Raw genomic sequence first — 13,830 nt, forward strand, 5'->3', positions numbered from 1 at the left:
TAGTGGAGTCCTTGGATCTAATCTCGAAACTGATTTAGAGTCACCAGGTGAATGATTTCAGCCTTCCGATGTCTGATTGTTGTCCACCATAAACAATCAGATCTAAAATTGATACATTTTACCGAGGAACATAAAACTACATTCCCTAGTATGGTTGCCACTATGTTAGAGCCTAGATCGACCTCAGGCTGAAGGGAGGCAATCCTAGGATAACCACAAACCAAGCTTAACCTGGTAGCTAGCCCTACCAGGTCAGGAGAGGGCTCTCTCCTTGTCAATCTCAGTTGAGATGACTAAATCAAATATGGATTTTAGGCTAGGTATAGTAGCTCTAGGGTTTTTGGTTGATTTTGAAGGTTTTGTTGCTGGATCAAATGGAGCAGGCAACTATGGGTCCAAGAAATCAAGTCAGAATTGGAGGGTGTTCTGTGGGGCGAGGTAGGTAGGTGTTTTGGCACTTGAAATTTAGTGAGATGGTAGGTCTAAGACTGGTGAAGAGCTAAGGAGGGCATGCAAGGATCATGAGTCATCTTTAGATCGCTGAAAACATAAAAAACTAAATGTATTCCTAAGGCAGAGCACTGTTACCAATGTATTTCACCTATCTATCTTGATTTCATTTAGTTAAGAAGAATGAAATAGATTTTGGCACATATAACACATGAGAGAAACTAATGATAGAAGGAGAAACAATGCAAAAACACATTACCACAAGAATCCCACAAAAATAGTTGCAAATCTTGGTTTATTTCCTTGCTAAACTGCTGTAGAGATGTACAATGTAGCTCAAAGCATCCACAAGAGTCCAACCTTTACAAATGAGGAATAAAACACATAATATAGGCATCAAACAACTCATCCTGACCTTCAGGGGTCGAATCCATGAGAAGAGGGGTAGTTTCAACCATTTCCCAACTAAGAACAAGAATATAGGCAGTGGAACAGCTTGCCTCTAAAACCATGGAAATTGATTCATTCACCCCCAAACCACCTCAAATTGATGAATCTACCCTTTAAGGTCATTTTAAAATTACATTTACATAGCATAGCATAATTTACAATCATAAATTCATCCAAGATGAGAGAAAAAGTCAACTTGTAGAAAAACTAGGTGAAATTTGGATTTTTGAGCAAACTGGTTCTATGTGTAGCGCCACCTGCTAGGTGCATAGCGCCACTTCTCAGCTGATTTTGGAGGCCTTTCCCTTAGCAAAATTGAGCCCAAGATAGCTCATTGGAAAGGTATTCCTATCTAGTTTTTGGAACATCTTGAATTTTTTCATTTGGAGGTCATTTCCCCCCTCAAAAGTGGAATCTCCCAAGGCTACTTCCTGTGTGTCCAAAAAGAGGCAGAAAGGTCATTTTTGATGGTTTTTTGACCTTTAGGTGACCAAGTTTTGCTCCAAAATTGCTGAAACTTTCAGGGATTGATGTTCTCATCATGATGAATCCAAATATGCAAACCATTTCTCCAAAAATTCTCCTAGCCAAAAGCGTAGTGCCGGTGGCGCTACGCACCTAATGCAATTTTCTGTGTCGGAAAATTTCAAAATTTCAAAATGACAAAAACTCACCAAAACTTGCCTAGATTTGGCACAAGGCTCCCTCATTAGTTTCTTTGATGGGCTAGTGAGGCTTTAGCCAATTTTTTTAGCTTGTCTTGCTCTTTTTTGCTCCTTAAGTCCTTCCTTAACCTAGCCTTAAGCTTCCTCCATTTCATACTCACTGTCCCTCTCCATTATTGTATAGTTGTTCCTTTTTGTGTACAGCTGTTCCTCTTTATGTACAACTATTCCTCTTTGTAGTGAATGAAGAGTGGTGGATTGGTGAATGAAGGGAAGATGAGTATGAAGAGATTTGAATAGGAAAATAGGTGAGGGTGAGCAAGAATGGGAAAGGGATGTAGGGAGTGAGTAGGGTTAGTGAATAGTATAGGATTTAGGGTATATGTAGGGTTTGGGGTATATGTAGGGTTTAGGATGTATGGGTATAGGGTTTGGGAATTAGGGAAAAGTTTAGGGAATGATATCTAGGAAATTATGTATGGGAGTATGGGGTTTAGGGAAGCAGTAAAAGATGATGTGGGACAGCAGTAATGAGTGTGTTTTTGTAATATATGAGATAATTAAGTGAAAATTAGGGTTTGATGTTTTTTGAGAGACAACACAACCCAAAACTGATGCAACAATTCTTTTTAGCAAGAATAGTGATGTTACTTACTTGCAATGGAGGAATTTGGGAGTTTTGAGGTGATTTCATGAAATTTGCAATTGTTTGTAGCCCAATTGCTAGGTGCATAGCGCACTCACCCAAGTACGTAGCTCACTCACCCAGGTGTGTAGCGCCAATTCAAAATTACATAGCAAGAAAAACCCAGGTGCATAGTGCCACTTCTATGCGTAGCGCCAGATTTTAGTGTGTTGCACCTTTTTGCAGGACACTTTTGAAGGCCTTCCCTGTGTCCAAATTGGGTGTGTGATAGCTCATTGGAAATTTTATCGAGTATTTTTTCCAGAACATCTTGAATTTTCCAATTTGGAGTTCATTTGCCCTGTCAAAAGTCAAATCTCCCAAGACTGGTCAAAATGTGCAGAATGAGGCTGCCAAAATGCAGAGTGCTGTTGTAGTCAACTTGTGAAGGTCTTCCTCAACTCTAAATTGAGATCATGATAGCTCATTGGAAATATCTTTGTGTCTACTTATCATTTGACTCATCAAGCAAGTCATTTGGTCATTACATCTAGGAGAGAAATTGATTTTATCAAGGTCACTGTAGAGGTGCATCAACTCTCATGAGGCAACTGTATTTTTGACATTTCTCTAAAACCATGACACCTTGGCCTATTTTGGACAAAAACCTCTCTCACTTTTTCCAAATTCATTTTTTCTTGCTCAGAAACAAAAACTCTAGGAGAGGGAAATGAGCCTTACTTGAGCACAACTGAAGCACAACAAGGTGTAAAATGACCCATTGGAACATGAAATAATGATGAAAAATCTTTTAATGATGGTACACTCATTTGAATGGTGACATGGACCAATATTTGGAAGACTTTGGAGGGAGTGAAAACAAATCCTAGACTTAATACCTAGTGACCAAATTTTACTTGAAGACTCACTGAAATGACAAAATTTGACTTTGACACCTTAAAACCACGTTGTAAGAGCATGTATGATCACTGATGGAAGGCTTCAAATACTGACACTAACACTGGATGCACTTGAATTAGAAGTAGAGCAGTTCAGAGCACCTGAATGAATAACCAGAAGTATACACTAGATCCAGAGCATGACTGCCCTGGATTAATCAAAAAATTGTTGGTAAACCAGAAGGATTTGCATTAGTATAACCTATGATGATGAGATAAGTAAAATAATACATGAATCAAGTAAAGTGTGACATATCAAAATGTTCTTAACAATGAAAAGAGAGGATAACAAACTATGCAACAGTTGGTTGTTGAATCATTATGATGCTTTAACCATATGAAATAATTAGGTGGTATTGGTAATAAGGATGGTTGTACACAAAGATATTGGGTATCTAGAAAATTATTCCAATAAATAGACAACCATATAATAGGGTATGAATATTTTGTACCACTATTAAACAATCTTCAAGAAATCTGCCAGTTAGATTGCCTTAAATGGGCTAGTTGGTTGTGAATAAGACAACATAAAAAGTAATGCCTAAACAACATAGGAAATCATGTTAATGAATGTGAAATTGATAAATGAGTTATATTATTTTGTTACTAGGGGAATTCTAATGTTTAAAAAGAAGTGTAAATAGGTGAATAATTTAGATTCACACTGTAGTAGAATATTGTATTATAACTCATGTATGAGAGATGCAGGTATTTGCATACGGGTTGTTCAATTGAGTTTGAACATACACAGAATTATTCATTGTCAAAATGGGGTTGGAAGAAGTATAAAAAGAGAAAAAATAAAGCTCATGACATGATTAGTTAAGTATGGAGTACTTTTAAGTACCAAACAATCATTTTTTTGGTTAAAGACAAATTTAAGGTTGTTATTAGAATTCAAATATAACATAATAACTACCATAGTCAATAGTATTCTTCAGGATTAAGAAGAAATCATATTATGTTGTTGATAAAACGTTACCTAAAGTTATTGGTATAATAAAGTCATGCATCTATGCTACCATTTTGTTGAAATTATCCTACGACCCCACAATACATGAAAATGAGTAGTTAAATAAAAGCACTTGAATACTTGGACATAAGAAATATTTACATATGCTCTGATTGCAGGTATTGAACAAGTCTCTGAAATTACTTATTCCCCCGTCAACAAACCAAGCATGGTTTGATTAGATTTGCCTAAAGGTAGTATGAATAATTGAAGGAATTTTTGGCATAATACTAACATGTTTAAAACAAATGGAGGAAGTATATGTCATGTAGGTAATGCTATGGACATTAGTATGGTGTACAAGTTGTACATGTGGGACTAGGTACAAGAAGTACATATGGTACTGGTACGAAGGCTATTGGCTTGAGGGGGCTTGATCCAGGTTCAAGGTTAATTAGCCAAACAAATCCCTATATTATTGGCCCTTTCGGCATCAGCTCGTGGAGCGCAGACCGAAGTCTCACCCGAAGCAGTATGGGGGGATGCTGGAACCAAGTTTCCGCACCCTGAGATGGTTGTGATGTCATTTGATCTCTTTTGTCTGTGCCTTTGCACATGTGATCTCACTCTAGGGCTTGTAAGACAAACCCTCTATTCCGGATTTCAATACCTTCGCGAAAGTGTACAATCGACCTTCGCGTAACCCTAACCTGGGGCTCAGGTACTTTCCCGTTGTTATGGTAGCGTGTTGTGCAGATTCCTCAATTAACCCAAGTGATTTGCTTATTTTTCCGAATACTTAAATTCATCACCGTGTAATCAAATATTTTTAATTGCGTTTAATTATTCAATGTAACTATATTCATTCATGCATCATTGAAGAATAATAAAGGAAATTCATACAAAAAATATCCAAACCCATCAACAGAACAAATACATAAAACTTGTAGAATAACTCCTTTTATTAATATCTTCCAAGTGTTACAGACTCTGTTCACCCTGCACACATAGCTGCAGGGGTCTGCGCACTTAGCTGCGGACTTCTACCCTATGCCTCTGCACACTCAGCTGCAGAGCCTCTACCTATGCTACAACCCAAGACTTAGACTTCTTTCTCTAAATCTATGACTCTCTTTCTTGTTCGATGCCTTTAACTACTTAGAGCTTAGCTCTTTTTATACAATCCCATGGTCTACGGACCATGGGTAGATCTCTTACAGCTGACTTTACTTTAAAAAACTAAGGGAAAAATACCCTTTGTGACACATAACAACTTCGCGCTCCGCGACCACAAAATGCAGAGTCTTTACAATACTATTACAAAAATTTGACTTAAACATGGGCTTTTAGCCCCAAAACTTCCCTTGGGAGATCCCACTCCCAACAGGCCCCCATCACAAACATCGTGACTCACCCTCAAGTCACTGTGTAGGTGTGGAGATATTTGCGTGAAGCCCGTCCAACTAGACCTTGATGACTGCAACTTCGGTTGTCCACTGAGTGACTGCCTGCTTCACATCTTCGACTGTCTTCTCGGTTACTACCCCTGCACTTTCAGCTTGAAGCTGTTGTTGCATCGCTTGTAGAGTCGCAAGCTTGCCTTCAATGTTTCCTATGACTACATAAGCTTCCTCCAGCCAGGGCTTTAGTCGTGCCTTTAGCACTGCTTTCTTGTGCAACGCTGCGTCCATCTATTCCTTCAGTTGCTTGGCTTCCTGTAGCTTGGCTAACCTCTGTGTCAGCATGACAGTTTGCTCTGTGCCCTTAACTTTGTCATAACATTGTTGGAGTTCACGTTCTTCCATCTCTAGCCTCTAGATGTGTGGGTCCTCTTGCAAGGTGGTCAGGACCTCAAATGATTGTTTGAACAATTATTTGCAGTTTGCTATTGCACTCTCGACTGCCTCAACTGCTTCTGTGACAACGGCCGCCCATTGTTCCTTTACCTCTGGTGGTGTTGAAGGCTGAGCCCTAAACTGGAGCTTTGTAATCTATAGGTTCAACTCCAACTGAACCCACACCATCTATATCCAAGTGTCACACACCCCTGTGGCCAATTTACAGATGCAGACCTCGACTGGCTCCTCCTCCAGAATGGCCAATTCCAGGACCATTTTGCAGGCCTCCTCCACGAACTGTATGATCTTCTTGCTCTAGCTAGTCACCTCGGCCATGACGATGATGGAAGATTCCTATGTAAGGCCATCTGTTCATTGTTTATTTTATGTTCACTAATCACTTGGAGGGTGAAGTGCTCATGGGCCCTCAGCTCTGTAATTACTCCATCTTGCAAGAGGTGGAGTGCTTCACACGGGAGCGCTGCCAGGTTCAATCCCACTCCCTTCAAGGTGTTGACAGTGGGCTTGTCAGCCTTATTTTCTGTTGTCAATGCTCCATCTGGTAGCACTAGCACACTGGAAGCCTTTGTGCGCAGCATATCGACAGCCTTTGATGTGCTAATAGCCAAGTTGGTAGACACTGTACCAACTTGCAACGCGCGGGTCTGCAACTCCTGTAGTCTAGTCTGGATGGCCCCTAGGATGATCTACTACTGCTTTTCAAATTGCTGCAGGGCCTCCGCGGTGACATCTCTGACTGTGTCACCGATGTCGTATAAATCTCCCTTCGTTAGTGTGATAGGGTCCAGCAAGGTCTTGGTCGCCTTGGATTTCTTTCTGGACCCTCCCTTTTCCAGCTCTCTCGGGCACTTAAGGTGGCCTGACGTCTCGTGAGAGTCTACGCCATGCTTCTCTGTGTCCTCTTCTTCAGTTTCAGGTGAAGGTGACCGCGCGCCTTTGTCAGAGCCCCACTCTATGCCACCTGTTTGTTTTCCTGCTTCCTTTCCTATCTATTTTGGCTTGGCCTTCTCAGCAGCCTCCTTCTTCCTATTTTTGATTAGCTATACCATCTTTAGCTTGGCCTCATCCTTCTTCTTTTGTGCGGTGGACTTGCTTCCACCCACTGCCAAGTCCATGGTGGTGTGCCACTCTGCCAGCCATTTATCCAACACCGCATCAATGGCATCATCTGTGGCTAGGTACAACAAATTGTACCACTTCTGCACAGGGTCCTTCCATGCCCTGATTGATATCTGATGGAAATCAGCTTTGCATTCGACATAGCTCTGTAGTTTAGCATATAAAGTATGTGACAATCGCGACTTGCAATTGATAGCCATCCTGATATTCATTTCCATCAAGATCTAGAAGATCTTGTTGTCCTAAATGCGGTCCACATCCTCGATCATCCACAACGAAGCATACTTTGTTGCTTCAGGAAGGTCTGGTGTGACTTAGGGGAATTGGCTCTCTTCTGGTAGCTCCCATGCTATGAGCACAATCGATAGCAAGAGCCATGCATAGTGGAACATATTGCTTTTATCTTGTGCTTTGCGATAGTTTTCCAGGAACTCTCCATGAACATAGTCTGACTAGTTAAACTGGACTCCTTCCACACATTGCTGTGCAAGTGTGATGATAGGTGCTGGCACCTCATTGACGTGATACTTCCACATCACCTTCCCTACAAGGATATGCGTTTCCACCTTCACAGCAGGGTCACAGATGCTGGAAATAGCGTACCCTTGCCGCCAAAGAACATAGCTGGATTTTCACCTGTATACGATAGGCGTGTTATGCAGTGAATCAACATATCAGTGATGGGTATCGACTCCTCCAGCCACAGACACCCATCATGCACCAAGCACAACAACTGCTTGATGACTAAAACTGTCATGGGGGTGCGGTTATAGTGTGGCACCCAGAGCAGGTTGAGTAATCTTGCCTTCTCTACTCCTTTGAGCCACTTCCGTAGCTCCAGTGCAGTCATCCCCATATTTGTATCTATGATGCGACGCATCAACTGTTCGGTCACCAGGTGTGGGAACTTCTCATGGTTCGCCAAGTCCCAGTCTTCGAGCTTCAAAATCAGCACCTGTGCCAAACGCGGACCATCAAAAGTGATCTCATCTGGTAGCAATGGGGTTTGCAGGGGAGTCTTACTTTCATCAATGTCCTTTGGGACCTTGGACTTAGGCTTGTGCGGAGGGACATACTCTGATAACCATGTAATAGGGTCCCCACCATGGGCTTCAACCTACTCTATTTCCACTCCCACATCTTCATTGTCCATGGGGATGTCTTCGATATCCTCCTCTTCTGCCTCTAGCTTTATAACCTTGCCTTTCTCTTGGGCAGTGCGCTTTGGTGGGTTTCATCTCGGTGACGCATGCACTGGGATGGCAAGCTACTTGCCCTTCTTGTCTTTCATGGTCTCCTTGGTTGGGGTTGGCTTCGGTCTCAACATTCTCAAGGATTTAGGGACCTCCGCCAATACTTCGTCCATTTCTGGGGAAGCTACTTCGGTCCCCATATCAATTTACTGCACAATTTCCTCGGTGGCCACTTCTTTAGTGTACATAGCTTCTGCACGGGTTGACATGATGCTTTTCACTAGTCCTTGTGTCTCTTTTGACAATTGTTCAAACGTTGGACTTGCTATCAGGTCTTGAAAGAATTCACAGTTCATGTGCACGTGAGAGTGCAACAACTCAATTCTCAAAATGCCAAGTGTTTTTTGCTAAGTAGCCACTTGTAATTTATAGGGAAATTTGAATTCAAATCTGACCTTTCCCCCGAAATTGGTTCATTAATGCCAAATTGGTGGCAGATTTTCAAGGATCTAAGCCATAAATTTCGTCTTAAATGTCGGTTTCCCGCTCCATTTGGCCTCACTTCTACCGTCTTTTCATGAATAGTGACTTTAACAGTCACTTTCCAGCTGACCTGTGCAATTTCTCCCTGGATAGCGCAACTCCCTTCGTTTTGTCACAGACCCAGTGACACATCCTTGCTTCGCACCAGCTTCCAATCGTGCAGCTCCCCAACTTGGGCAGTGTAGTTTATAGTCCCGTGCCTCCTTTCAGCTACCTGGAGCACTGAGACTGTGCTATTTTCATTTAGTCACATGTCCAGACCACGAGTGTATGGCTTCAAGTGACTGCCATTCACCTTTCCTGGGAAGGTTTCTCCATTTAACTTGACCAGTTGTACTGCTCCTCCTTCGGTAATATCCTTAATAACATAAGGCCCTAACAAGTGCATCCTAAATTTTCCTGGAAATTTATCAAACTTACTATCATACAACAAAACCAAATCATTTACCTTAAATGTGCACAACTTGATGTGTCAATCATGCCATGCCTTTTCACGCTGCTTTTGGACCTGCTGGTGAAATCCAACCAAAATCTTTCTTCTTCGAGCTCATCCAGCTGCGCGAGCCTCTCTTCTAGGGCTCCGCGATCCATCATACCTGTGAGCACTACTATGCATAGACTAGGCACGATGTATTCCATAGGCATTACAACTTCCACACCATAGACAAGCCTAAAAGGGGTTTGTCCCATCAACTTCTTGCATGTCGTTCGATAAGCCCACAATACTGTAGGTATGCGTAGGTCCCAATCACTTTGCTGAGCATTGCAAACCTTGGTTAGTGCATTTTCAAGCACTTTGTTGAATGCCTCCACTGTCCTATTAGCCTGTGGGTGATAAGGTGTGCTCTTCTAGTGATATACCTGAAATTCCTCCGTTAGTGCGCTGATCATCTCATTCAGGAAGTGCGTACCATGATCACTCATCAAGATCCTTGGACATCCAAATCGTGTCAGTACATGCTCAAATAGGAACTTTGCGGCCATTGTGCTTGTGCAATCCTTCATCGACTGCACTTTTTCCCAACGAGTCAAATACTCTGTCGCAGTGATAATGTACCTTGCTCCTGTCTTCCCTTGTGGCTGAATGGGTCCTACAAAATCTATTTCCCACTTCTCGAAGGGTTGCAACATCATTTGTGGATTCAAAGGAATTTCATCCCTTCGCGATGGCCTGCCCATTCTTTGACATACATCACATGCCTTGCAATATGCTTTTGAATCTTGATGAAGGGTTGGCCACCACAACCCTGTGTGTAGAATCTTCTGCGCGGTTGCTCTCCATGCATAATGTCCTCCTATGGCACCCCCATGAGTGTCTGTGAGGATGCTGTTTCATTCAAACTCAAGTACATACCGTCGCAATATCTCATCAGTCCCCATCTTGTATAGATGCCCATCAATGACAGAGAAATCTATTGTGTGCACCACTAGTTCCTGCTTTTGCTAGATAGAGTATCCTTTCAGTGCAGTTCGTATCATTAGGAAGTGTATTGTATCCTCAAAATGACCATCCATGACATGTACTGCAAATAACTGCGCGTCAGTCAATCCTTCTTCCAATTTAGTAGGTTCCTTCCCTGTTTTGATGTGTGACAAATGGTCTGGTCCCATGTTCAATCGTCCAGGCTTCACAACAACTTCAAAATCATACTGTTGGAACAATAAGAGCCATCTGCAGATTCGCCCCCCAACACAGGCTTATTGACCAAGTACTTCAGTGCGGAGTGATCCGTATATATCTTAAAATGGCCTCCTAGCAAGTAGTGTCAGTACTTCTGGAGCACATACACCATAGATAGCCCCTTGCGTTTAGTGGTAGAATAGTTATTCTTTGCTTAGGATAATCTGCAGCTTGCGAAAGTGATAGGATGGTCCAAGCCTTCTCCACCAGCCTGTGTTAGTACCACCCCCAGCACTATACATGACGCATTGACATGTACATGAAACTCTTTCTTCCTGTCCGGGAAGACTAGAATCGATAGGGTAACCATATTTTCTTTCAATATATCCAAGCTTTTCTTACAGTCATCGTTCCAGCAGAACGTGACATCCTTCTTTAACAATTTTTCCATAGGCGCAGGATCTAGTCATAGCTTTTGATAAACTTTTTGTAATATCCCGTATGTCCCAGAGTAACGCGCAACTGTTTCACAGTCCTTGACGCTTCCAAGTTTAGTATCACCACGATCTTCATGGGGTTTACTATCAGTCCTTGTCTGCAAACCACATGCCCTAATAGGTTCCCAAAAGGAATGCAAAATAAACACTTCTTGGGATTGAGTGCGATCTGGTATCTTCGATAGGTATCCAGCATTAGGTGCAAGCTTGTTACACGGCGCTTAACCATACCAAATACAATCTAGTCATCAAAATATACCTCTAGGAATTTGTGAATAAATTCCTTGAATGCCGCAACAACCATGCGCGAAAAGATTGCAAGCACATTCTTCAATCCAAACGGCATTACAGTGTATTGAAAACAACCCCACTTAGTTGCAAAGGTTGTCTTACTCCTATCCTCTCACGCGATTTTGATTTGGTGGTACCCAGAGAACCCATCAGTGAAGGAATATGCTTCCTGGCTGCCTACATTGTCCAACACTTCATCTGTGAATGGAGTCAGGAAAGGATCATGCACACAAGTGTCACTTAGTTTTCTGAGATCCACACATATCCTTATCTCATCCTTTTGCTTCTTCTCTTGCACCACCATTGGGCTTACCCAATCAGACTCTTCCATAGGCTCAATGATTCCTTCCATTAGCATCTTGTCTAGCTCTAAGCGGACCTTCTCCTTGTATTTTAGATTGAGATAGTAGGGCCTTTGCTTAACTGGCTTCGCATTGGGCTTTAATGTGATCTTCATCATTCCTAGGTCCCCGATTATCCTTTTCATATCTGTAAACTTGGTGGGGAATAAGTCCTGGTATTCATGAATCAATTCAATGACCTTATCCACTGTTGCATCATCCCAATAGTCTCCAATCTTCGCGAATTTGGGTTCTTCCTCTGTACTAATGTTCACTTGTTTCATTTTCACTGGCGCGGTTATATCACGGTTCTCAATCTGCGGTCCTTGAACCTTGCGGTGGCCTTCTGTTTCTGTAATGTTAATCTTCCATGAATCCTCATCCTTTGCTTCAATAGTTACACTATAACATTTGAGCGTGCAACTCAGTTGAGTAGCACATTCAGGCTGAATCAGGTCTAAAGGATCCTGCAGTATCGTAAAGATAACAACTTTTACCTCTTGTAGCTCTTCATCAATATTGTCAAACCTGTCCTCAAAACTGAATGTCATCATGAATCCTTCACGTAGGATATCCCATTCACCTGTCCCATGGCGGAGCTCTGTTTCTATATACCAATTCATTGGGATGACATCTAGGGTATGATAGAACAGGTGCACCCACTCAAGTCGAGGCTTTTCTCCATAAGCCTGTGTTCATTTGGCCAGATGCGCGGGCGGATCATTCTTCCCATCGTACTTGTCTATTAGTTACATCCTAGGCTTCCCAAATCATGTTGTCATCATCCTCCTACATTCGTGCCAATCATCAAAGCTTCCCTTGTGCGTACCCCCCCATCTTACGGGCGTAGCACGCAGTGCCTAGTCCAAGGCCTAGAAGCACTGCTTTTCTGGTACCTCCCTTTCAAATGCATCCAAAAAGATATCTACCTCATTCAGACCATCATAAATAGGCATATTTCTTCCCTCTGACGACACATAGCACAACGACCAGGTCATAATGTTGTAATTCAGCGTAGTTGCTTCATGTAACCGATTCTGCCAACGTTCTATTTCTTTGTCAGAGTCTGAAGTGTAGGAACTCTTGCGATCCCATGTAATTCATCCATTTGCGGTGGGATTCACCCAATCATGGTCTCACACAGTTATCTTATAGATACAATCCAGGTCGTCATCACTCTCATAATCATGGATAGGTCCAATATAGCGCGATCCTTCAGTAGGATCGAGGGGTACTATTACGCGCAACAATTTCTTCTCAAATATCATCTTTCACTTCTTCATATTGATTACCCCATTCATATCAGTAGCCCAGTCGATTCCCAGGAGTGTAGGGTAGGGATTGCTTTCATCCACTATCTCTATTACTTCAAAATTGGCCAACCCACTCACTCCCTCAATATCCACAGTCACCCCCTGCAGTCGCCCCATGGGGATGATTTTTTGCTGATTCGTAATCCTTAGCTAAATCGGAGACCATTGCAGTACATGTCTTCCCATTCACTCCCAAGTCTGCTTTGGTAGGACATTCGCATCTAACCCCAGGTCCATAATGACCTGTTCCATTTCATAGTCTCCTATCTATGTGGTTAGTCTCATCTCTTGTCCCATCCTTGTTTTATGCTTGCCAATATTTCGTACTACGCCAGTTCGCTTGGCGCAGTTCTAGCGCATCTATTGGTGAGTTCTTGTAACCCTTTCACAACCTTACTGTCACGTAGTAACTTCATATATTTTTCTAGGAAAGTTGTGAGCATAGAGGGGCCCATCTCCGGCTCAAGCTTATCCTTGCTTCCTGAGGTGGACGCCTCAGCGAAGCTCTTCTTAGCTTCCATGAAGGCTTCATGAGAGCACTCCAAGTTGAACTCAGGCTCTTTTTCCAGGACTTTGCGAACCCATGTACTATCTTCTGGCTATTTCCCCTTGTCATCTCCTGTCGCGATTCCACTCCTAAGCACTATATTTACGTTTGGATCTTCCTCGTGTGGCTTAGACCTCATCATCTGTAGGTTCTGAGTTGGCGGAGGTGGTAGCACCCCTTTGTCATGTATCCTAGCTATCAGCGTAGGACAGTCTTCTGTTTCATGATCAAACAACGTGGAATACTTGCATGATGGACGCATTAGATTAGTGCAATCACGGGAATAGTGTCCTAGTCCTATGTAATTGTAGCAAATCAACTATCCTCGACCTCTACTAGGTCCTCCTCCGCCTCGGCCTTGCCTGCACCCCTAAAATCCTGTCCGTGCCATCCCTACATTCTGGT

Source organism: Pinus tabuliformis, chromosome 2_1 (assembly GCF_031772625.1).
Source record: "Pinus tabuliformis cultivar Carrire ecotype Pingquan chromosome 2_1, CPIR1, whole genome shotgun sequence".
Classification (NCBI taxonomy): domain Eukaryota; kingdom Viridiplantae; phylum Streptophyta; class Pinopsida; order Pinales; family Pinaceae; genus Pinus; species Pinus tabuliformis.